Source organism: Petaurus breviceps, unplaced genomic scaffold (assembly GCF_028583685.1).
Source record: "Petaurus breviceps papuanus isolate PSGF00001 unplaced genomic scaffold, PetGlider_PUasm1.0 183, whole genome shotgun sequence".
Classification (NCBI taxonomy): domain Eukaryota; kingdom Metazoa; phylum Chordata; class Mammalia; order Diprotodontia; family Petauridae; genus Petaurus; species Petaurus breviceps.
This window is the reverse complement of record NW_027185791.1, coordinates 4,301,856-4,326,228: the sequence shown is the minus strand read 5'-3', so window position 1 is coordinate 4,326,228 and position 24,373 is coordinate 4,301,856. Positions and strand designations below refer to the sequence as shown.

The 24,373-nt window shown below is 38.0% G+C and overlaps 1 protein-coding gene and 1 pseudogene across 1 annotated transcript in view; one reads left to right on the top strand and one right to left on the bottom strand.

Annotated features, from left to right (window-relative positions):
- The window catches only part of SNX2 (sorting nexin 2), a 370,668-nt gene that overhangs the window by 97,116 nt on the left and 249,179 nt on the right, over nucleotides 1-24,373 (top strand). The window lies entirely within an intron of this gene.
- On the bottom strand, nucleotides 17,794-18,525 carry LOC138160911 (SERTA domain-containing protein 3-like; annotated as a pseudogene).

Sequence of the window (24,373 nt, the reverse complement as noted above, 5' to 3'; positions counted from 1 at the left end):
AAGTACACTACCATATCATCAAAGCTCTCATATCTTTCTTATTTAAAAGGCCTGCTGCAGCATTGCCTCTAACCAAGGCACCCACTTCACCTCAAAGAAAGTACAAAATCAGATACACAACCATCACATGCATTGATTTTTCCACCTCCCTTGCCCCCATAGAAGCTGACATTATGTGGCCTTGGAGAAGCAGCTTTTGTCATCATGCCTCTGACTTTTAGGACTGGGTGTCCCACTTCCCAGAAGGCATGTCCAAAACAAATTTATGCTGTACAAGGAATAAGAATTATTGTCTGGTCCACTGCTTTCTTCAGTCTTTCCTCCAGAAAGATATCTAATAAGGAAGGATTGCTCTGACCTTCTCCACCTCTCAAGGACCTAATTGTAGGGGGACCAAGCAAACATTCTGAGGGAAAATTGCTCTTGCTTTAACCTGCTTGGATCTGGATTGCTGTCTAGGGTGGAGGTCCTGGGGTGGGTGACCAGGTGCCAGAGCATGTGGAGGCTTCAGAGAGGGCAGCCAACTAATAGCTCTGACAGCTGTGAAAACCCCAGTGATTTGGTACAAAGCTCTCCTTTCTCAAAGCACAGTATTACTGTGGCAAAAAGCTCAAAAGTCAAGTAATTGAGTGGCAACATGAGCAAGCAAAGGAAGCAACGCAAACACAGCAATCTGACTTTGGATTCCATCTGGGGAGACAAACAAGATCAAAACATGGAACAGGAGGAAGAAAACAAAATCAGAACTCCTGCACCAAAAGCTTCCAAGAAAAATATGAACTGCTTACAGGCCATAAAGGAGCTTCAGAAGGATTTTGAAAACCAAATAAGAGAAGTGGAGGAAAAACTGGGAAGAGAAATGAGAATGATGCAAGAAAATCATGAAAAGAGAGTCAACAACCTGACTGAAGAAAATAACACCTTAAAAAATAGACTAACTCAAAGGGCAAAAAAAAAAGCTCAAAATGCCAATGAGGAGAAGAATACCTTAAAAAGATTAATTTGCCAGTTAGAAAAAGGATCCCAAAAGCTCACTGAAAAGAATAATTCCTTCAGAATTAGATTGGAGCAAATGGAAGCTAGTGACTTTATGAGAAATCATGATACTATTAAACAGATCCAAAAGAATGAAAAAATAGAAGGCAATGTGAAATATGTCATTGGAAAAACCACTGACCTGGAAAATAGATCCAAGAGAGATAATTTAAAAATTATTGGACTACCTAAAAGCCATGATCAAAAAAAAGAATATGGAAATCATCCTTTAAGAAATTCTCAAGGAAAATTGACCTGATATTTCAGAACCAGAGGGCAAAATAGAGGTTGAAAGAATACAACGATCATCTCTTGAAAAAGATGCCAAAAAGAAAACTTCTAGGAATATTATAGCCAGGTTCTGGAATTCCCATATCAAGGAGAAAATATTACAAGCAGTCAAGAAGAAACAATTTGAATATTGTGGAAACATAATCAGGATAACACAGGATCTGGCAGCTTCTACACTGAGGGATCGAAGGGCTTGAAATGTGATATTCTGGAGGTCAAAGGAGCTGGGATTAAAACCAAGAATCACCAACCCAGCAAAATTTAGTATCATGTTTCAGGATAAAATATGGTCATTCAATGAAATAGAGGACTTTCAAGCTTTCTTGATGAAAAAAACAGAGTTGAATAGAAAATTTGACATTCAGATACAAGCAGCAAGAGAAGCATGAGAAGGTAAACAGGGAAAAGAAATCATAAGGAACTTGTCAAAGTTGAACTATTAACATTCCTACATGGAAAAATGATCATTGTAACTTATGACACTTTTCTCAGTATGAGAATAGTTGAAGGGAACATAAATGTGTGTGTATATGTATACATACATACATGTGTCTATACAGGAGGGTATATGGGCATATGAATACATATAGTGAGTGTGTGTATATATGTGTACAGGTATACATAGAGGGCACAGTACCAGTTTAATAGGAAGGGATGATACTTGAAAGGTGAAACTGAGAGGTGAGAGAGGAATATAATGAGAGGAGATGGGAAGAGACAGAATGGAGTAAATTATCCCATATAGAAGAGGCAAGAGAAAACAATGGAGGGGAAGAACAGGAAGGCAAAAGGGAATGGATCAACCTTATTCTCATTGAATTAGGCTTAGGGAGGAAATGACATATACACTAAATAGGGTATCTCGCTCTACAGGAGAGTAGGGGAGAAAGGGATGAGAGGGTGGATGATGGAGGGGAGGGCAGGTTGGGGGGAGGGAAGTTGGAAGCATACACTTTTGAAAAGGGACAGGGTCAAAGTAGAAAATGAAACAAGTGGGGACAGGATAGGATGGAGGGAAATATAATCAATCTTTCACAAAATATCCACTATGGAAATGTTTTGTGTAGCTACACATGCACAACCTATATTGAATTGCTTATGTTCCCAGTAAGGGTGGGTATTGAGGGAGGAAGGGAAAGAATCTGGAATCCAAAGTTTTAAAATAAAATGTTTAAAATATATGTGTGTGTTACTATTATTTTTTTACATGCAACTGGGAAATAAGATATGCAGGCACTGAGGTACAGAAATCCATCTTGCCCTACCAGAAAGTTGGAGGGGGATGGGGGAAGATATAGGAGAGAGAAGATTGGGGGAAGGAGTATACAGTGGAATTGCTGTTTGTGGGTGGTGGGTAGGGAAAAGATGGGGAGAAACTTTGTAACTCAAAATTTTGTGGAAATGAATGATGTAAACTAAAAATAAACAAAATTATATTTAAAAAATAACTAGAGGGAATATAAATTTTCATTGTTCAGTTGTTCAGTCATGTCCAAGTCCTTGTGACCCCATAGATGGCAGTATACCAGGCCTTTCTATGCTCCACTATCTCTCAAAGTCTGTCCAGGTTCATGTTCATTGTTTCCATGACACTACCTATCCATCTCATGTTCTGCCTTCCGCTTTACCTTTTGCCTTTAATCTACCAACTTCAGAGTCTTTTCCAACAAGCCCCATCTTCTCATATGTGGCCAAAGTATTTAAGCTTCAGCTTCAGTATTTAACCTTCCATTGTAGTGCTCAGTTTTTCTTATAGCCCAATTCTCAGAGTCATACATTGCTACTGAAAAACCATAGCTTTGACTAAACAGACCTTTGTTGGTAAGGTGATATCTCTGCTTTGTTGTATGCTATCCAAATTTGCCAAAGCTTTCTTTCCAAGGAGCAAACATCTTTTAATTTCATGGCTGCAGTCACTGTCTGCAGTGATCTTTGAGCCAAAGAATATAAAATTTGACATTTCTTCCATTTCCTCTCCTTCTGTTGGCTAGAAAGTGATGGGACCAGTTGTCAAGATTTTAGGGTTTTTTATGTTAAGCTTCAAATCAACTTTTATCTTCTTTCAACCCTCATCAAGAGGTTTCTTCATTCCTCTTCACTTTCTGCCATTAGAATGGTATTGTTTGCATATCTGAAATGGTTGATACTTCTCCCAGCAACCTTAATTCCACCCTTTGATTCATCTAGCCTAGCATTTCACATGAGTTTGATATATAAATAAGTTAAACAAGATGACCATATAATGCCTTGTCATCCTCCTTTTCCTATATAAAACCAATCAATTGTTCCATGATCCATTCAAACTGTCCCTTCTTATTGCATACAGGTTCCTCAGAAGACAAGTAAGATGATCTGGTACTCCACTCTGTTTGAGGACTTGCCACATTTTGTTGTTATTCACATAGTCAAAGGCTTTAGTGTAGTCAAATGAAGCAGAATACCCCAGATGTTTTTCTGGGATTCCCTGACTATCTCCATAATCCAGTGAATGCTGGCAATTTGATCTCTAAGTCTTTTGTCTCTTTGAAAATCAGCTTGTTCTTTGGGTAATTCTTGGTTCACAAATTGCTGAAGCCTAGTTGGCAGAATCTTTTTTTTTTTGCTTTTTGGAGGGAGGAAGTTAGGGCAATTGGGGTTAAGTGACTTGCCCAAGGTCACAGGGCTAGTTTTTGTGTTAAGTGTCTGAGGCCGAATTTGAACTGATGTCCTCCTAACTCCAGCGCTGGTGCTCTATTCATTCAGCCACCTAGCCACCCCTAGTTGGCAGAATCTTAAGCATAACCTTGCTGACATATGAAATGAGCATAATTGTTTGGTAATTTGAATATTCTTTGGCATTTCCATTAGGTGGTAGTATAATGCAAGTCAACTCAGGTTCTGTGACTCATTGCAGGAGTCTTATGACCTCTTCATGATCAGTGACTGTTTTAGAAGTGCCAAGTGCATTATCACCTTGATACTGCAGAAGTGGGGGACTATGGGTGTAGGACTTCATAGGTGTCAAACTTTTTTGATGTGTTCATTGGCTTTGTTGAATTTTTGTTCTCTTTTTATTGTTATAAAGGATATTCTCAGAGAGGGGTTTGTTTCTGGTCCCTGCCTAGCCTTCATATACCAGCCCCACAATGAATAGGTTAATAGAGTCCTTGTCCTGTACCACAGTTCTTAGTAACATTAGTTCTAACTTGATTCCTTCTTTCCAGAAACTAGATTTCTTTCTTGTGTCCTAGTGAATAGATTTCTCATCTAGTTTCCTTAGTCTCCTCAAGTGTTGGTCACTATTCCTTGTCTCTGTCCAGAATTTGAGTATACCCATAACCTGCTCCCTTATAATTGATGCTAGATCTAATTCAGTTGCCTAGACCTTGAATGACACTGCCTGACTTGTTCCTCGCTTGGAACTGGATAAACAACCTGGTTTCAATTTGGATTTTGTCCGGTTGTATTCATGAACTTCCTGTCCTTTCCCCTGTAAATTGATCTCCTGGCTTTGAACCTCATTTCTGATTCATATCCCCCTTCCCCATTCCTAGAGTTACTGATCTTCAACATTGCTTTCATTCAATTTAATTCAAACAAATAAATATTTACTAAGTGTCTACTATGATCCAAATACTCTGTTACCTGCTGAGCTTACAAGGAGAGTTATGACGTAGGAGTTTATTACCTAATGGTAAGAAAGACAAAAACAGGGAAAATCCAAAAAAAAGACCCCATCACAGGGAAGGAAATAAGCATTTATATAGAACTTACCATGTGCCATTGTGGTAAGGCTAAGCATTATACAAATATTATCTCACTTGATTCTCACAAAACCCCTGCAAAGCAGACGCTGTTATCCTCATTTTACATTAGTAAAAGTTAGGAAACAGAGACCAATAGAGATAAAGTGGCTTGTCCAGGATCACAGAATTAATAAGTGTTCTGAGGCCAAATTTTAATTCATGTCTTCCTAATTCCTGGCCCAGTGCTCTACCTACTACACAAGGCCAAGGTAGGAACCTTCTGTTTTGGAAGTTTGATATAACAGATAAAAACGTTTACATGATTCACTATAGCTTTTGACACTTACAATTCACAAATCAAGTTTGAACAGGGTTCATACTGAAAGAATCCTGACAGCCCATCTAGAAAGCCTCCTGGGACTTCTACTCATATTTCTCAGTAATAGATAAAAAATGAACCCAGAAAACAGTCTTTTTAGTGGTTGTAGTACACAAAGTTAGTTTTCTTTTTTATTTATTGCCATGCAATTGCTTCTTTAACCCATAGCATTGATCTTGGGTGGGAATGGGAGGGAAAGATTAGCAGAGGAGGCATTGCTGAGAGTTAGACGTCCATGCTTTGGTCCTCAGGGAACGAAATAAACAGACTCAGCCTAGAAGAAGGGAAAGAGAAAGGAGAAAAAAAACCCTGAAGATTGACTGGCTTGCTAGGGACCCCAGTGGATTCCTTCTTACACCAGAGCATCATTTAAGTCTATGTTCTTCCATCTACCTTGTTTGCAGTAAATAGCTGCCCATTATGTCAGGTCAGGCAGTGCCTTGGCGTCACAGCTCAGTAGCCGTGATCAGACTGTAGAGTGTGGCATAAGAAGTCCCTTAGAGAGGGGATGCAAGTGTCAAGTTCTGGAGCTGTCAAGGTTCTAAGCCACAGTTTATCGTGAGGTTTTAAAACAGCCTTGCCATGTTTCCCTTCCCTACTATGACTACCCTCCCTTTTTTCCCCAGCCTTTTTTCCTGTTGACAATCAGTTTAAAACAAGACAGATGCCAGAGCAGTTTTCTTTAAGTTGGCTCAAATTCCACAAGGTGCAATACACCAAATACAACTCTGTCCATCTTTTGAAAAGCCTAAGATCAGGAGGCAGCCTCATTTATTATTTGTCTTGACATTCACACAAATATTTCCAGATGAGTTGGATGTTGTCACTTTACTATCCTTTATGTTCTTTGCTCTCAATAAATAAGACACATTAAAGTTCTTAAAGGCAAACAAAGAGCTGTGCCTTGGGTAACATTTTTCCTACAGATGCCATGTTTAATTGAACATTTTATAGCACTCTAATGCCATGTCAGGTTCTTAACCTGTGTTCTTTTATGTTATCAGGGGCTAAAAACACAACAGAAGCTTCATTGGATTTGTTTGTATGAGAAATAAGATTTATCCTGTGAGCCCTACTGAATCATTTATGAATTGCCTTACCTCACCTAAGCAATTCTGTAACTTGTAAATGGCTTCTCAGGTATGCTATCTGAATTTTATTTACTGTAAAATTCACAGATCATTTGATCCTTTTCTTGATATCAGGTCATATTTGGCTACTGGGTAGAAAAAAAAATCACCACTTGGAAGGTTAGGTTTTGTAATTTATTAATCCAGGACATGAGACAAAGAATGTTTTTCCTCAAATGTGTAGGGCATTTTAAGGATACTCTTACGCTGCAAAGACAAGGTCTGATGTCTGTTTAACCTCAAATATTAAGCTCCTATTTATACATGATATTTTACTAGATAGAATTAACTAGATACCTCTCTGCTAGCAGGATACAGAATGACCATTGTAATCCAAGTCTAAAGTATATACAAGTCACAGAAGAAATAAAGAATATACTTCCCTGAGGGGGAAAAAACATTAATATCACACATTAATAATGGGATAGATTACTACAATAAGGGATGGTGGAAAACTATGGAAAATCGGGTATTTGTTGTAAGAATTGTAGCATTTGCTATCGAAAATCACATTGAGAGAAGTCTCATGAAGCCTTCATAGTTATTTCTACCTGCCCAACATCTCTGGCATTTTATCCTTGTCTTTATTCGCACAGCTACCACTTCTAATCAGTCTCATAACTTGTCTCTCCTCATTCTGATCCATTCTCCATACAATTAAAAAAAGAGATTTTCTTTAAGATCATAAATTAATGCCAGTGGCTCCATTTTGCTGCTGTAACGAAATATAAGCTCCTCTTTTGGGCTTTTAAGCTCTTCACAACCTGGCCCCAACCTATCTTTTTAGCCTCTTTATACTTTGGCTCTCCTTCCCAACTTGACTATCCAATCAGATTGGCCTCTTTACTCCCATGTCTGTGCTCTGGTCTTACCCCATACCTCCTCACCTCCCTTTGTTTAAGACAAAACTCAAGGATCATCTTCTACATTGAAATTTTTCCCAATCCTCTCAACTGCTGGTACCCTATGTACCTCATCTTTAACTATATTGTCTTTATCTCATATTTATTGTCAATTTTACTTATATTTTTCATTTAGGAGTTAACCCTAGATGTTTAGCCTACATGATGTGATCACCCCTTTCTCAACCTTCCGTGGGTCCTTTTATCTTATTCATTTTCTTATGTCAGATTCTAAGGTAATCATGTTCTGATGTTTCTACATTAAATACAAGAATGGTATTATATTTCCTACTGATTAATCAATTACCTTTTAAAGGCTATCCCAGTTTATTAAATATTTTAGTATATATTAAATAAACTAGAGGAATCCACTTTCCTATTCAACTCTCTATATCAAATTCCCTAAACTTCTAGGCTTGAATAAACATTGAATTTCATAGCTATACTATTTATTGAGTAAACAAACATATAAATAGTTATTTAGAGTGTATTAGCTACTAAAAATGATTATAGCCAAATTTCATCTTTAATCATCACTACAATTTCTGACTTCTCCTCAATTCTGCAAATATCATCCCACCATTCAGTTCTCTCAGGATATCAATGAAAGTGTTTTCTCAAGAATTGTTTTGATTTTTTTTTCAAAAGAAATGGGTGTTAAAAACATATCTTTGGGCAAAGAAATTTTAGTTGATCTCTTTTCTCTCTGTACCTATGTCTCCTTCTGGTCATGACGGGTAACTCTCTAGAACTACAGTTAAACTCTAGTCTCTCCAAAAACTCCTTTTAGAATGACAATTAAATTATTACTCCAAAATTCCATTACTTCTTACAGATACAGTAACAGTATCTACATTCCATAGCAATATGTATGTATGTGTATGTGTGTTTAGAGAGAGAGAGAGAGTATTCTCCAAATAGCATGTAAATTCTTTGAGAGCAGAGATTGATTAATTTTTTTCGTATTTGTATCCCCAGCCCTTATTACAGTGTCTAGCACATAATGGGTGCTTTAAAAAAAATACTTGTTGATTGACTGATGGATGGAAGAAGTAGAATTCCAGAATCTTCTTGAATGAAAAAAAAAGTAGTATGGATTTACTGAGGGCACTGAACTAAATATGGTAGTTTATACTAGGTGCTCTGTGGGAAGGGAATGTTCTCATAGCATTAGAATGTGGCCTGTAAAATAACTTGGTTTTGTTCTGGTTCAGAATTAATATAGCTACATAAATATTATTTCTTTAAACCTGGTAAATAAAAGATTTAAATTTCATGTATACAAATAATTCATTTTTATACAAGTAAAATTATACAATAGGGATTTCTTTGTATTATTTTATTTGTGTTATTGGGAATAAGCATAATTTCATATTCGTTTCTGGTACTTGTATCAATAAATAACAAGTCAGTCAATAAGCATTAATTAAATATTAAATTTATGTCAAGCACTGTGTTGAGTTCTGGGGATACAAAGAAAGGTTAAAAACCATCCCTGTTCTCAAATAACTTACACTCTCATGGGAGAGATTCAACGTACAAACAGCTATGTATGTACAAGATATACACAGAGTAATTTGGAAATAATTTCATAGGGGAGGCATAAAGATATGAAGGGTGATAGGGAAAGCCTTCTTGCAGAGGATGAGTTTTTAGCTGAATTTGAAGGAAGCCAGGGAAGTCAAAAGTGAAGATGAGCTCATATTAGCTAGGAGATAGGTACTATTATTCTCCTTATTTTACAGATAAAGACACTGGGGCAGACAGGTTGAGGGGCTTGCCCAGGGTGTCTGAGGTAGGATTTGACCTCAAGTCTTCCTAACTCCAGGTCTAGTACTCTATTCACTGTGTTACCTAGCTGCCTGAAGAGAGAGAATGGTCCAGGCCAGTGAAGATGCCCAGAGTATGAAGATGAAGTGTCTTATGTGATGAACAGCAAGACCAGGGTCATTCGATTATAGAATATGTAGAGAAGAATAAGGTGCAAGAGGACTGAAACAGGAAAAAGGGAGAAGTTATGGAAATCTTTAAAAGACACAAGATTTTATAATTGATCTGTAATTAATATGAAATCACAGGAATTTGTTGAATAAGAATGGGGTGACAGGGGTGGGGTGGGAGAGAATGGACAGGCCTATAGTTTAGGAAAATCACTTTGATAGCTATACATGGGGTCAGAAGTCAGACTGCAGATATTTAAAAAGAGAGTGAGAGGAAAGAAAGTGGAAGCACTTATTATAGACAGGTTATTCAGGTTTAACCATGAAAGGGAGGAGAGATGTAGGATAATAGGTGGTAGGAATGGACAGATCAAGTTAGAGTTTGGGGGTTTGGGTTTGGTTTTTTGTTTTGTTTTGTTTTGTTTTTAGGATAGGGGTATTTTTAAGCAGCAGAAAAGCAGCCAGTAGACAGAAATTGCAGATTAGTAAGAGAGTAGGGATAGTAGAGTAAGCAACCACAGCCTGGAATAGGATCATGTGCACATGTAGAGAGAATACCTTGGCAAGGGAAAGAGCCACCTTCATGTAAGACAGAGGTGAAGGAGGAGATAGTGGGAGAATCCATCTGTTCAATGTTAAGATGAGGAAGAGAAAAGAAAAGAGACCTCTTGCTGAATGGCCTTATCTTTTTTCAGTGAAATATGAGGATAGGTTTCCAGCTAAGAAGGTAGGAAAAGAGGGAATCATGGGAAGTTCAAAAAGGAATTAAAAGATTTGGAAAAAATCTCTGTGGTGAGTGAAATAGTGAGTCTATTCAGGGAATGTAAAGGAGTTGCCTTGTTGTAGTGAGAGCCCAGTTGAAATTATTAAAGGCATATAAAATATTTTTCTCACAACTTTGTCATGTAGGTAGTTAAAGTATTATTTTTCCCATTGCGTAGATGAGGATAGTCTCATAGAAGTCAAATGGTTTGCCTATGATCACATAGCCAATATATGTCAGAGTCAGGATTTCATAACAAAAAATATCACTGGGAAGGAACCTTAAATATCATCCAGTCCAACCCTCATTTTGTAGAAGGGGATACTGAGACCCAGCCAGAGTGACTTATCTCAAGGGACAGAGGAAGTAAAAAGAAGAAAGAAGATTCAACTTAGGTCCTTAGATTCCAAATCCAAAGCATATATACTAGGTGTTCTGATTCCTAAGTTTAATGTTCTTTCCATCATATCACACCAAAGTGATTGCTTCATTTAAATCCTCTACTTCACAAGAACTCTCAAGAAAGAAAAAACTAGAATTAGTAAGTAAATGAAGTATCATTGACTATAGCCCTGTTTCAACACCGACAGCAAAGCATCAGCTCTTTTAGGTCCCCAAAAATGATGATGATAATGACAATGGTGGTTGTGGTGGTGATAATACAATAAATAAGCATATACATAGTACTTTAAGATTTGCAAAGCTCTTTACATATGTGAGATAATTTGATTTTCACGGAAATTATAAGGAAAGTTCTATTATCATCCCCATTTTACACAAAGAGGTTAAATGATTTGCCCAGGGTCACACAGTTAGTAAGAATATGAGGCAAGATTTAAACTCAGATCTTCCTGGCTCCAGGGCTTGCATTCTATCCACTATACCACCTAGCTGTATATGAAACTTGAAAGATTTCATGTAAATGACTGACTACATGTTATTACAGAACTAGACTAGCTAAGTCTCGAGGGGCTCATCACCAGAAGGTCAAAAACTGGTTATAAGTATCTGTGGGGGTGGAAGGGGAGTGGGATTTGCATTGGCCTGTGTACTACTGAAATCAAGATCTTTTGAAAGGTAGAAATAAGTATCTGAAGCATATAAACTAAATTATCCTATAATTTCCAAGTTGGAATTATCTCTACGTTTTTACCATGCATTTTCCTCTAAATCTAGATATAAACTGCAATTTGATTTTGAGAAGTCTCTGTTTCAGTTCAGACTAATTTGTTGCATCAAACCCCTTTCTCAGGCTAATAATTTTATTTTCAGCAATTCTGAAGTTGTCTTTCTCTTTCCTTTTTAACCTCTCGTTATCAAATGTTCATATCACACATTACTATGTTAAGGGGGTTGTTTGGAGCTTTTTTAGAGAACAAATGGCCAGCATTCACTGGATTATGGAGATAGCAAGGGACTTCCAGAAAAACATCTACTTCTGCTTCATTGACTACACTAAAGCATTTGACTGTGTGGATCACACAAGATGATTTCTATTAGACTCATACCTGAAATTTTCAGTCTTTCTCCATTTTCTCACCATCCCCTTACTTCTCAGTTCCTGACTTCTCACCACATTCCTTAACTAAAGCTTCTCTCTCAATGTTTGCCAATTATCTTTTTACAATCCTCATCCTCCTTTACCTCTCTTCCTTTGTAGATACTGTTGACCCCTAAACACACATACACACACACGCACACTTTTCTGCATTCAATTTTTTCATTTTTCATGAGCTGCATATTTTTGATTGACTCTACCATCTTCATGCCCTCTGACTCGTTCACCCATCACCAGGAAACTCATTATCATCAGCTCCAATACTCATAACTCATCAGTGCCCCCAGTTGCTTGTGCCTCTATGATTGGAGGTCTCAAAGGTAAAGCAAAATGTTCCTCCTAAAACCTCCATTTAAAAAATAGTTCATACCAGGAGAATATTGTACACAGTAACAGCAACATTGTGCAATGAATAACTTTGATAGACTTAACTCTTCTCATCTCTAAGACAATTCCAAAAGACTCATGAAGGAAAATGCTACCCACATCCAGAGAAAGAATTATGGAGTCTGAATGCAGATCAAAGCATATTGTTTTCTCTCTCTCTTTTCTTGTCTCTTCTTTCTCATGATTTTTCCTTTTGATTCTAATTGTTCTTTACAAAATGACTAATGTACAAATATGTTTAATATATGATTGTACATGTATAGTCTATATCAGATTGCACACCATCTCAGGAGGGAGGAACAGAGGAAGGGGGAGAAACTTTAGAATTCAAAATCTTGTAATGATGAATGTTGAAAACTAAAAGCAAATAAAGAGGTTTTAAAAAAATTTAAGATTCAGAAGTGCAGCCAACTCTTCATTTTCTACCCACTGCATGCTTTGGATGGACTCACCATCATTATTTCACCTGTGCCCTGCCAAGTGCCTTTTTGGCTCCTCCATCCCCCTTTTCATTTTCTTTTTATGTGTTGTCTTCTCCCATTAGATGGTAAGTACCTTGAGAGCATGGACTATCTTTTTCTATTCCCAAAAGCTTAGCACAGTGCCTGAAACCTAATAGGTACTGAATAAATGTTTATTGTATTGTATATTATTGCTGATTTTATTGACTGCCTTCTACTATTTTTCCTTCTGTCTGGCCATATTTTCCCAGTCTCCTTTGTTACATCATTATTCATCACCTAACCCTAAGGCTCTTTTCTGGACCTTCTTTCTACATTCTTCCTCAGAGACCCATGAGTTCCAAACATCTCACACATCTCCCAAATCAATATGTACAGTGCTAGTTTGTCCCCTAAACTCATCACTCTTCAATTGCCTGTTAAATATATCTTCCTAGATGACCCATAAGCATTTCAAACTCAGCAGGTCCAAAATGGAACTGATTATCTTCCCCCATTTCAACTTGCTCCTTCTCAAAACTTCCCTATTTCTCTTAAGAGCATCATGCACCACCATTCTTCTAGACATCTATAATCACAGAGTTTTCCTTCTTTTTTTATATTTTATATCCAAACAGTTTTCAAGTCTTATCTATTTTATTGCTATATCTCTCATTGCAGTTACATTGTAGTCATATCTCTCATTGTACTTACACAGCTACCTCTGCCTTGGATTATTGTAAAAAAAAACCTCCTAATTAGTCTCTCTCCTTCCAGTCTCTCCCCTCTTCAATTCATTCCCTATGCAGCTATCAAACCAATCTTCCTAAAGCATAGGTCTGACCATGTCATCTAAACCCCATCCCTCTTCTCTCTCTCTCTCTCTCTCTCTCTCTCTCTCTCTCTCTCTCTCTCTCTCTCTCTCTCTCTCTCTGTTTCTGTCTCTGTCTGTCTCTGTCTCTGTGTGTCTGTCTCTCTGTCTCTGTCTCTCTGTGTCTCTTCTCTTCCCTTCTCCCTTACTCTATATGTCTTTCGCTATCTCTCTCCCTCTCTATCTCTCTCCATGTCTCTTACCATCTCTAGCATTCTCTGTATATCTCTGTCACTCTGTGTATCTGTCTGTCTCTTATTCTCAAAAACCATAGATGGTTTCCCATTATCTCTAGGATAATAGGTCACATTCATATAGCACTTTAAGAGTGGTGATAAAATATAAGTCCCCCCTTCTCAATTTTTCTTTATATTATACTAATTTGTGTATATGTTATCCACACTATCAACCCCTCCTGTAGAATGTAAGTACCTTAAGAAAAGAGAATTTCTTTTTTGCCTTTCAATCTCCTTTGAGCACAAAGCATTGCACATGTTGTTATTGTTCAGTCATGTCCAACTCTTTGTGATCCCATGGACCATAGTATGCCAGGTCTTTCTATCCTCCACTAACTCTCTAAGTCTGTCCAGGTTCGTGTTCATTGTTTCCATGACACTACCTATCCACCTTATCCTCTACCCTTCCGGTTTGCCTTTTGCCTTTAATCTACCAACTTTAGAGTTTTTTCCAATGAGTCTCATCTTCTCATTATGTGATCAAAGTATTTAAGCTTCAGCTTCAGTATTTAACCTTCCAGTGGATAGCCTGGATTAATCCCTTAAAGCACTGACTAATTTGACCTCCTTGCTGTCCAACGGACTCTCAAAAGTCTTCTCCAGAACCACAATTCAAAAGCATCAATTCTGCAGTGTTCAGTTTTCCTTATAGTCCAACTCTCACAGTCATATATTGCTACTGGAAAAAACTATAGCTTTGACTATACAGACCTTTTTTGGCAAAGTGATGCCTCTGCTTTGTAATATGCTGTCCAGATTTGCCATAACTTTCTTTCCAAGGAATAAGCATATTTTAATTTCATGGCTGCAGTCACTGTCTTCAGTAATCTTTGAGCCCAAGAATATAAAATTTGACACTCCATTTCCTCTCCTTCTATTGGCTAGGAAGTGATTAGACAAGTTGTCAAGTTCTTAGGTTTTGGGGGTTTTTTTATGTTAAGCTTCAAGCCAGCTTTTATACTCTCTTCTTTCACCTCATCAAAGTGTTTCTTCATTCCTCTTCACTTTCTGCTATTAGACTGGTATTGTTTGCTATCTGAGATAGTTGATATTTCTCCTAGTTACCTTAATTCCATCTTTTGATTCATCTAGCCTAGCATTTCACATGAATTTGACACATAAGTTAAATAAGATGACAATATAATGCCTTGTCCTATCTTAAACCAACCAGTTATTCCATGTTCCATTCAAACTGCTCCTTCTTGGTGCACACTGGTTCCTCAGGAGACAAATAAGATGGTCTGATATTCCACTCTCTTTGAGGACTTACCATATTTTGCTGTGATCCACACAGTCAAAGGCTTTAAGTGTAGTCAATAAAGCAGAAGCAGATGCTTTTCTGGGATTCCCTGGCTATCTCCATAATCCAGTGAATACTGGCCATGTGATCTCTAGTTTTCTGCCTCTTCAAAAACCAGCGTGCTATTTGGGTAGTTCTTGGTTCACAAATTGCTGAAGCCTAGTTGGCAGAATCTTAAGCATAACCTTGCTGGCATATGAAATAAGCACAACTGTTTGATAATTTGAACATTCTTTGGTCTTGCCCTTCTTTAGGGTTGGAACATAAACCGATCTTTTCTAATCCAATGGCCCCCGTTATGTTCTCCATGTTTGTCCGTATATTGAGTATAGTACTTTAACATCACTGTCATTTAGGGTTTTAAATAGCTTAACTGGAATTCCTTCACCTCCACTAGCCTTATTGTTAGCAATGCTTCCCAAGGCCCACTTTACTTCATTCACCAGGATATCTGGTTCCAGATCAGTAACCACACCATTGTGTTTGTCAGTGATGTTAAGATCTTTCTTGTTTAGTTATTTTGTGTATTCTTGCCATCCATTCTTCATCTCTTCTTCTTCCATTAAATCCCTACCATTTTTGTCTTTTATCATGCCCATTTTTTCCTGAAACTTTCCCTTGATATCTCCAATTTTCTTGAAGAGATCTCGTCTTTCCCATTCTATTGTTTTCTTCTATTTCTTTGCATTACTCACTTAAGAAAACTTTATCTTTCCTTGCTATTCTTTGGAATTCTGAATTCAGGTGGGTATATTTTCTCATTTACCTTTTACTTTTCTCATTTACCTTTACGTTCCTTCTTTCCTCAGATATTTATAAATAGTATATGCTTAGTAAATATTTATTAAACTGAATTGAATTGGGGCAGCCAGGTGGCTCAGCGAGTAAGAGCACCGGCTCCAGTGTCGGGATGACCTGGATCAAATCCGGGCTCAGATACTCAGCACCACACCCAGAAATAATAACTGGCCGTGTAACCTTGAGCAAGTTACTTAACCCCAATTGCTTTAAAAAAAAACTGAATTGAATTACAATTCAATTATCATTGATAGTAGTCAATATTTGGTAGGTTGGAATATATCCAAGCAATAATTTTTCAAATATTCATAGGATTAAACCTCTGAGGCCTTCTGTCATTCTATGATTCTATTGATCACCATTTGCAATATCATTTTTTAAAATATAAAACCAAAGCAAATGTAAAGCATTATTCTGCAAAACAAAAGAAACCAAGAAGCCCAGATCAAGTGCCACACACTACAGGAAAAAATTTCTGATTCTACTGATCAGGATCTTCACCCTTCACCAAATTGTTAGTATTTATTTTTTATATCGTTTGCATATACTTGTACATGCTGCTGTTTGCACCCAAGTAAAATGTAAGTTGCTTGCGGATAAGGACTATTTCATTTTTTCTTTGTAACTCTAATGTCTAGCAGTGTCTGACAAGCAGTAGAATCTAAATAAGTGCTTGTTGAATTGAATAAAAAAATGTTTATTGTGTAATGTATATTTTGGAGATCAGATGAGGAGTCCCTCTCAGAACACATAGTCAATCAAATCCCTACTTATAAATAAATGCCATCTATTTCTGACCAAAAACCACATCAAATTTATATAAATCTACTCCTGAACGAGAATGAAAGTGCAATATTCATCTATTAACATTTCAAATATTCTCTGGTTGTCAGACTTTCAATTTGCCAATATTATTAATGGGCATTTTTCACTCTGTCTTAGCTCATGATTGGCTATTAAGGGCAACATTTAGTTAATAAGGCTTCCAGGAAGTCTCAAAAGTAGTCATGCTTAAATTATGAAATGACATTATAAATCTTCCTGTTTGGAAGCAGTATAATGATGACAGTTATAACTTTGTTTATATTATTGGATTTACCCATTACTCAGTTAAAGGGGAGTGGAATTTGAAAGTTTTATTCATAAAAACCAGGTGAAATAGACCTTTTTAAAATAGGATAAAACAATATTACCATGGATAAAGATTCCTTTACCCCTATTGCACTTCATAAAGGCCACTTTGGATGGAAAGGGGGGGGTGAACAAGGACAAAGAGAGGAGGGGCAGACAAAGGAGAATGGCTAATAATTATGGCCAGGAATTGGGGTGGGGAGGGTGCAGCAGAGAAGATGTAAATTTAGACTGTTTCCATATCTTTCAACCTTGGGAGTTGGGTGGAAGGGGGTGGGGGTTGGTCTGGAGCCCTCCTCCTGGCCATCTAGGCTTTGTCTCCTCAGAGGCCAAGGTCTCCTGACCTTCAACCTTACCCTGCCTCCTTCATCCCTCAGATAGTTACTTAACTCCAAGGCCAGCTTTTTCATCCAACAAGAAGCTAAATTTGGGGAAAAATCAGAGTGTACCTGGGGACCAGGCTTATAGGAGACACAAAAGACCAACTAGAATGGGAGCAGCAGCCTGAGAATGTTTGACCCCACTATACCTTGGATCAGTCAGGGTAAGAGGGTGAGAGGGCAGTCCCTGTGCCTAAGTACTAACAGAGAGGAAGGAGTCCATGACAGCAGATCAGGTTGTGGGAGGATTGAAGGCAGGGAGATCAGTGTTCCATTGAGCCATTAAGAAAGAGAAATGTGTTCAGTTGTTCTGCCATCAGCAGAAACTGAGATCAAAGGAGAAGACCTGAAGAGGTGAAATTTCCCATGTCATTAGGAAGCTTCACCCCAGGTTCCTGAGGTATGAAATCTTTGAGACCACTTTCCTGAAACTCTGCTGAGGGAAGCAAATATCTGAAGGGAAGAGTTCAGGGTCCTAGCTTGGGGATTTGATCCCTTGATGATTTCCAGGATTTGGTCCAATTAAGTCAGTTCCATCCAGCTCTGGCAAAAATTGCCCTAGAGAAGGAATCAAGGGCAAAAGATGAGGAGCAAAGATTCCTTTCCACATCTAGGATGTCAATGTCAGGAAAGAAGTCATCAGGAGCCAGATCTCTAAGGTACCTGTCACTGGTAGGCTCCTCAACCCTAACAGATGGGGAAATTGAGGCCCCAAGAGGGGAAGGTCAGGGACAGAGGTAGGGTTACAACTCAAACCTGGGAGTTCACAGAAATCTTGTGAAGCTCTTAAACCCAGGTTCATCTCTAGCTCCCTGAGGAAATTATTGACAGACTAGGCAGTTAAGGCTAAGAGTAGCTCCAATCTGGGTCCCTGGAGTGAGGCTGAGCCCCTCTCCAGGTTCATCTTTTCCCCGACGTGGTTCAGGATGTTTGTTATGAGCACTTCCCAAGGAGGCTAGGTGGATCTAGCTGGAATTTGTCCAGTGAAAGGCACAGTAGGGTCTGGCAGAGGTTGGACTGGGAAAAAGGGGCCTACTCCTTGGGGCTCCTTGCCAGCCTCCACCTCTTTATGGATCCCTATGATCATCTGTGTGCTTTTGCATCACACCAACCACCACTGTTCCTAGTTCAAGATTGTAGCTTCTGACTGGAGGTGGAGTTGGGGGCTCCAGAGCCCATGCTTGTCACAGTCAGGCAGCCCAGTCAACCTACCTCCCCTATCCCCATTACTGTTAAAATACAATACCTTCATGCTTCATTTTTCTAAGTCATTTAGGATATTGGCTTACTGGCTACTAAGTCATGCAACAATAATATCAACCTATAATAAGTTCTTAGGACAGCGAGGTGGCATAGTTGGTAGAATACAGGGCCAGAAGTCAGAAAGATTTCTTTTTTTGAGTTCAAATCCAGTCTCAGACACTTACTAGCTATGTGATCCTGGGTAAGTCACTTCACCCTGTTAGCTCAGTTGCTAATCTATAAAATGAGTTGAAGAAGGAAATGGCAAACAACTCCAATATCCTTGCCAAGAAAACCCCATACTGAGTAATGAAGAGTTGGACATGACTGAAAAACAACTCAACAAATAGTAAATTCCTACAGTCTTTTCCTTCTTAACTACCTCATATCTATTCATAAAAATTCATTCTTTTGCTGTTATTCATTCACAAGACCTTGAGTAGATCCCTACATTCTTTAATTCATTTCTCTTAACTAGAAAATGGGGGTAAAATCCTTCACCCATCTTCAATGAGATGTGAAGATTAATGTGTTCACCTTTGTAAAAATTCTTTGAACTCTAGAGAGAAGTAACCAAATGAAACTACCGAGTACAGATCTCCCACTTGGATCCGTAACTTTAAAACATATAAACATCTGCAATTTTTTTTTTAAATAAGAGGTAAAATGGAATATTGATGGACTGTTCTGCTGCTGATACAGCAGTGGAAGCAGGTGAAACTTTCTTTTAGCCTGAAACATTGCGAATTGTAACTGGGAACCATTTCAGTTACATAATAAAGAAATCCCTAAGGAAAAAGAAAATGTTAAGGTCATAGTTCTGAAAAGGATATTAAAGATGCTGCCTGAGCTCTATTATTGCAATTGAAGATATTTCTACCCCGTGATTAGGAAATGCCATCATGAGGAAAACGATTGGTTGTAAAAGTCTGCTTGGCAAAGCATGTTGACCTAATGGTTATTCCTCAAAGGTAAGTCAAAGTGTTATGTGATGTTCTTTTATTGATTGTTGTTTCTGTGTGCACTCCTGGGAACAAAAACAGCACAGAAATGTTTTGATAAGGGGGAAAAGTGACCTTTTCTAGGGAGTCTATTTAATGCTGTGATGGGCCGCAGTAGCCAACCTAAAGGATAACAAAGAAAAATGCTATTATATTGCAGCCCAGGGGGAAATCGGCATTTTTCATTTTTCTCGCAAAACCAGGAACACTAATAAAAATACTTGGGGCTCAATCTGCAATGAAGTCTTCTTGAATATACCAAAATATTAATGTAATTATTATAAATGGGAAAGTACTCATACAAAGCCAAATATGCACATGCATACATACTTCCTGTACCTTAACTATAGATAAAAAAGAATCCATGCACCATGACCTCCACTGCCAAGTAGATTTCCAAGATACTTTGGACAATTGAAGAGCTAGGTCTGATAGTCAAATGATATCTGGATTATCTCCTTTAATCAATACAAATTTATAGGGGCGGCTAGGTGGCACAGTGAGTAAAGCGCCGGTCCCAGAGTCAGGAAGACCTGAGTTTGATTCCAGCCTCAGACACTTAATACCCACACAAAAAAACTAGCCAAAAACTAACCCCAATTGCCCTCCAAAAGGCAAAAAAAAAAATACAAATTTATTCTATAAATAACATGAATGGTTATTTAACATCATCTTAGGAATATAACATCCAAATACCAACCTCTACATTAAGCCTTTTTCCAAGTGAAAATTATATAGTTGCAAGAATTTTCTGTCGGAAGTTTTTTGCTTTAGTTCAGTATTTTGGACCAATTTCAATTTTTCTCATTGGTCAGAAGTTCTTTCTTCCATCCTTTCTTCAAAAAGGAAGTTTTGCTCTAAGGTTCTAGTCAAGAAATCAAATCCCAAGCTTATTTTGCCCTATTCCCCAAATATTTCACTCCAGAATGCCACACATTCTGATAAATCAGATATAATGTATAGAAAGATGTGACCCCAAAGAAACCAAAGCATATAAAGAGTGAACATGGATATTTGACCTCTTTCTGTGGGATATAGTTTTTGGTCCCTTGTTAAATGATATGAAAGGTCCAGAAATTTTTGATTAGTTCCTTGGTCCTTTTGACTTGAATTGTCGAAGATGATTAGTTACTGAACCAGAAAATGATACCTATTTAGTAGTCAATAAGGAGAAAAATATGGGCTTGCTCCATCCCTCTTTTGAACACAACACTTGAAACTCAAGCAACCTTTCCCTCGGACTTCCAGTGAAGAGAAAGGTCATTTCTCTCCCCTTCCCCTCCAGTGACCATGGTAGCTGCCATCACTATCCCTGTAGCTTTGTATTTCTTTCCTATATAAAATGTGTTCCCTGTGCCCCACTCTCTCAGGACCAGGCAGGCCCCTCAAAGTACTAGGGTATCCCATAGAGTTTGTAGATATCTCTTTTCTCTGCAATTGGCTGAAGCCCCTGCTCCCCTAACCTCAATTCCAATTAACCACTTATTGACAAGTAGCTTTTACAAAGGATATTTACTTAACAATATAGCAAGAACAAATGTGCAAACATTTGCCCCAAAGTCTCAGAGGCATAATTCTTCTATGACAGTTAGGATGGGGGAGAGGGAAATTAGACTTAGAATTTAGGTCAGTTCCTACATAGCATTTCTCCCACCAAGTTCATATCCAAAGTTATCATTACTACTGGCTTCTATGGGGCTGTAATCTTGATGGTCACCCCAAACGATCATTCTATGCTCCTGAAGCCCTCAGTGATGGACTGGCTTAAAGCATTAGGCCTGGAATCCTGGAATCCTGAATAGGATCCCTATGTTTCATGATTCAGGAGTTTGAAACTCCCAAGGTCAGAGACACCATCCCCTGTAACTGGAATGGAAAGGAATAAATGAAAAGGTCACAGAGGCCTATTTTTGAGGGTCATATGGCTTTGGAAGGTGGGGAGAAGGGCCTAAGACTCTACCCTGACCACTTGGTCAAGATGATTAGGTCTGCACATGAACCATACCTCCATTTATACCTGAAACTAAAATGGATGTTTCCACTCTTGATGGCTAGCTTGTAAGTTTAAAAGTTCCAAGACTTCACAGTCATTATTGGTGACCTAAGTAGTATCTAATATAACTATACTAATTTTCAAAGAAGCACCACTAGAAAAAGAAATTACCAAGAGAATGTTGCAGGCAAAAGGACTAAGAAATCCCAAGCCACACTTTAGCTTGCCAAGAGATCTATCTATTTTTCAGGCACTGGAGGTCAAGGATGAAGATGAAGTATCATTTCTGAAATCCCATAGATTCCTCCTTGAGAGAAATATTTACCTCCTGGGGAGAGTATAATAAGTGGCTGATTATTGTTTCATTCTTAAGCATTTGTTAATGTGCAATTATGAATTGTTTGTGTTTTAAGGTATCTCCTTTGTGGCAGAAGAAATAAATAGCTGTTCTAGACCAGATATCTACTTTGAATGTTGAGTATTTTTTCTAGCAAGGAATTTGTTAATCCCTTTCAGGGAGGGAAGCCCCTTTCTAAGGACTGATGACTCGAAGCATAAGTCATATGGGGGGCAGGGAGGATGTCCTGACTTCTAACTCCCTAAAGGGTAAGCCCTGGGCCTTGGGCAACATCAGAATATTTCAAGGGAAAATTCTGATTGAGTGTGATGTGGAAGATCCTAGAAGAGCCTGGCTCCCACAGACATTCAGAAAAGTTTGAAAAGGGCACCAAATGGAAGGCAGCAAGAGGACCAATGTCCTATCCAGTCCAGGACTGCACACACACACACACACACACACACACACACACACATACATCATATATGAGTACATACATATAAATGAAAACTTAGAATGGAAGTCCAACCTTTTCCTAAATGTTAGGAATTATCCTAACTGAAGACAGCAATTGTGACTGATTTCATAGCCTTTAGTCTAAAATAAACTCTGTAAAACTAAAGAGGAAGAAACCATTTGGACTTTAGGGGCCATTATATTGCCTCTAGGCACAAAATGAGCTTAATTATTGCCCCATTTACATAATAAAGAAGGGGTGGCATGTAAAAAAATGAAGAGGTATATGACAATTAATGGAGGGAAATTCACAATCATCCATTTATAGAGGAGGATGCTGGAAGGGATTGGAAAGCATCATACAATTATATATTATAAATAACAATGTAGAAAGGCCCCTAGTCTGTAATTTATAATCTTGAAGAGTTTCTTAACTGAGGTTAGGTGACTTTTCCAGGGTCACATAGAATTTGTCATAGGTTGGACATGAGCCATGAAGATGGCTTTTTATCCACTAATGGCATATGTGACCTTAAAGAGACTTTATTGATCATTTCAACCAACCACTTCATTTGATATATGAGGAAACTAAGGTTCAGAAAAGTAAAGAGACTTGCCCATGGTCACATAGTGAGTTAGGAGCAGTGTCAGGACTAGACCCCACACCTTCTGATTTATAATCCATTGCTTATTCAACATGGGTCTGTGATGATAACCAAATCCAGGGTTTTTCCACAACCCACTTTTAACTAACAAGATATAGATCACATACATTCATAATTCTTCAATCATCAGTTTGTTCAAACAAAAAAATATTTTATGTAAGCATTCTGATTTTGGAGAAGAAAAAAGAGAACAGCCATGGCCCTATGGGATCTGGCAAGCAGTGCTCTTCAAGCAAAAACACTGTCTTCTTACTGTTGAAGTAAAATAGGGTCAACCCTAAATAATATTGCAAAATAGTCAACAAACAGTTATCTTTAGCACCCCCAGTTTCAAATTTCTGTAACCCTTTTCCCATCTTACTTGTAGGGACTCAGGGCCCCCTTAGTTCCTAAGTTCCTCCCCTCTACCAAGAAGGGATTCAATCATTTATACTTGATTTTGATGGACAACTTAAAGTGGTTGTGTTAATCTAAGCATTTGAAGGCTAAACTTTTTTATTTCAAATTGAAAAATTTTAAACTTTGTCCCCTGTTTAAAAAAAGTCTGGGTACCACAAGGTAGTGAAGGAGACATTTTGAGGTAAGGAGAGTCTTCTAGCTGCAGCCTCAAATCATGCTGCGCCTAATTGTTCAGATGGCTCTGAAGGGAAACCTGATTTAATATTTTTAGGACATCTAAAAGAGATCATTCAAATGTCTCAGGCAACTTGAGCTTCCCTAGGGAGATGACCCAGTGGGTCAGTTGAAGGCCTAATCCTGGAAGTTGTCCTATATCCCTCTGACCTGTGTTCTCCTCCACTATTTCTGACCCTATTCCCTTTCATCTACCTGTCCCTATTCCATTAGACTCACCTAAGCCACCAGCTTATTTATCTTCCTGATGTTACTGTTCCCTTTCCAAATACCCCCAGACTCTTTACCCATCTATTTCCCAGTTGAGTCATCTATCTTTTCTGAATACAGATAAAAATAGTGAACACCTAAGCAAACCCTAACTAAATATGTGTATTACATGTGCATGTATATGTACATATATACATGCATACATATATATGCGTACACACATGTGTATTGCATTTACACATATCATATACCTATATATACGTGTATGTGTGCATGTGTGCACGTGTGTGTGTAGTTTGCAAACCCAGGGGAGAAGAGTCTTCATAGTTGACACAGGAGTAGTGCTAGAGGAATTTTAACTGGCACTGTTAAACATAAATTATGTGGTCTGTGAGCAATGCCCAAGGTCTTTGGAGACAACAAACAATGTTCCTTAATGGTTAAAAGAAATTTTCAGAGAAAAAGAGTACCCATCTTTCCAAAAATTTAGAATTTGTCTCCCTCACCCCAATCCTAATATAGTCTGTAGTCATATCTGAAGTGGTTAGGTTAAAAATCTCAAACCAATCG